Genomic DNA, 2,513 nt, shown 5'->3' with positions numbered 1-2,513 from the left:
TAATTTAAGATTATTTAATAATACGGCAGGAATTCTTACTAATGCTAGGTATTTATTATTAACAAAATATTTTGTAATAAATTGTAGAGTTATTGTTAATCAAAGTTTATTAGGTCGGATTTTCAATCTAGAATTGTTTAACAATTACTCTATTAAGGTAATATGTAATATTTCTTTCTCTCAGTGTAAAAATCCCTGAAATAGGTACATAACATTCCCTCCTTCTAAATCAAACTTACAAATTTAATCTATCCGGAGCTCTTATAGTTCTAGTTGAACGTCTCAATGGTATCTCAGGTGTGCCAGTGTAATCTGTATCAGTATTTACTTTAATTTCATTTTGTATTTCTTCGCTTACATTAGGTTCTGTGACTTCTGGAAGATCCGAGTTACCATTTGGGACATTCTCACATGGTTTACTTAGTTGTAGGTATAACCTTAGGTATATTTAATTCAATAGTTTCGGGCATACTGGTCATTTCTGAGTTCACGTCTCTCTTTCTCAAATCATCCGCGTGATACACCTTGAATAATCCCCCAACATCCACCAAGTATGTAACCAAACTTAATATCTTTATAATAGAACCTTCAATCCAATTTGGAGAGCCTTTATTATTTTTGACATACACCTCTCCTTCGCAAAACAATTTAGTTATAGGGGATGTTGTTTTATTTGAGGTTTTTGGGTTTCTCCAATTTCCTGGTTTAATGAAATCTAATCGGGTACGTGGTTTTTGTTTAAAAATACACTCTGATGGAGTCATACCAGTAACAGTAGGGGAAGGTGTTGTACCTTGGGACGCATGTACCTTGGGACAAAATGCCTACTAGAGCCATCTATGGTCACATTGATGTTAATGTTGTAGTATGTTATAGAGGAACACTGTTGTGTTTAAGGAATTCTATATTTTCAGTAACATTTGTCATAGAACGTGCACAGGGCGACAGGTTACGTTTTGCAAATCACTAATTTAGTTTTTGTGTATTGGTTAACCGCGCGTTACGTGTTGAAGACATAGAATTTTGAAATTTTCTGGATTCCAGCGTGTACTTCATTCAATTCCATTTGTAGTGTCACATACAGACAAAGGTAAATTTATTAGACATAAATAATTGTCATGCAATTTAGATTTCAATGTCAAACGTGTACTTTGGGACACATATGTGCGTGTACCTTGGGACAGTCCCAAGGTACCTACATGCATTCTATTTATTTTTAGTACATGCATTTTATTCATTTTTAATTTTTGATTTCTGGTTGCTTAGTCGCATTTTCTTCTATCAGATTATTATGCCGCGCAGTAGAACCGGTAAAGCAAGGGACCCCATCAACATAGCAAATCTTCAAGCAGCAGTAAGTGACGTTTTGACTCAAAATACCAGTCTAAGGGATGCTGCGCGACTACATGGTGTAAGTAAGTCCACACTAGCAAAAATTTGTCAAGAACGAAGAAGTTTATGATCTCCCTTGTTCAGACGTTGTTAAAAAATTGCCCACACCAAAAACAGTTGGGGGGTCTGAACGCCGTATGGAGCAATTTTTGTTTCCCGTGGATTTTTCATGTTATCATATCAATTAATTATCTACTATTAATAAATAAATGAATACTAGATCTGTTACTAGCGTGAAAAAACCCGTCCCAAGGTACAATTATTTCAGTCCCAAGGTACACGATGTTATTGTACCATGGGACAGAGAGCATGTGTTACTTTAGTCCATAATATGAATGTGAAAATAAGTAACAACAAATCTTCAAATTGTTATTTAGGGTAGCTAAAAATATGTTACTTTTATTGATATTTAAAAACAGAACAAATTTTTAAAATTGCCGCTGTAACAAAATAAATTAAAAAAATTGTCCCATGGTACAACACCTTCCCCTACCCCTTTATTTCTGCATGATTGAGCTTCATTATTGGAATTATTATTACTGCAGGTAGTTCTAATCGTATCGTTACGTTACATAAACAGAGCATAATAAACCGATACCGAATATCCACAACCTTCTGCAATAATTACCGTAATAAGAAAGTGTGAGTGTCAGTGTTGTATAGGTAGAGTTCGTGAATAGTGAAAGTCATCATTTACTTGACCCACTTCACTTTATTACTGCATCTACCGGTATAACGGCGGCGCTTAGACGTCTGCATAAGTATTACCATTTAATTTACTCGTAGAGCGTGAATTTTTTCATTACAATTAATTAAAAGTGGACACATATCCGCATATTTATCAGTTTCCTTCCTTATATCCAAATCTAAAATTTCCCAGAAATTTCGCAATAGGTACTCGTAAGGTTATGGAGACTACTGTTCTTCCTTCTCAGGATCGAATTGCGCGGCGGTGGGGGGCTAGAGGGAAGACTACCCCGGAAGAAAATAAATTGTGCTTTTTGTGGCCAATATTACATTAATACAATGACAGTCTAACTTATGAATTTTGTATTTTTAGGTACCTACATAGGTACCTACATAGGTACATTTACATACCGATCATAGATAAATTAACATGG

General features: G+C 34.9%; 1 long non-coding RNA gene across 1 annotated transcript; it reads left to right on the top strand.

Moving 5' to 3' along the window:
• The first annotated feature begins 938 nt into the window (after positions 1-938).
• Positions 939-1,611, top strand: LOC116178876. Its single transcript, XR_004146906.1, has 2 exons — positions 939-1,090; positions 1,286-1,611. It is a non-coding gene; the product is annotated as an uncharacterized LOC116178876 (long non-coding RNA).
• Positions 1,612-2,513: the final 902 nt, after the last annotated feature.

This window comes from Photinus pyralis, unplaced genomic scaffold (assembly GCF_008802855.1).
Source record: "Photinus pyralis isolate 1611_PpyrPB1 unplaced genomic scaffold, Ppyr1.3 Ppyr1.4_LG8, whole genome shotgun sequence".
Classification (NCBI taxonomy): domain Eukaryota; kingdom Metazoa; phylum Arthropoda; class Insecta; order Coleoptera; family Lampyridae; genus Photinus; species Photinus pyralis.
Note: the sequence above shows the minus strand (reverse complement) of the source record. Positions and strands in the feature narration are given on the sequence as shown.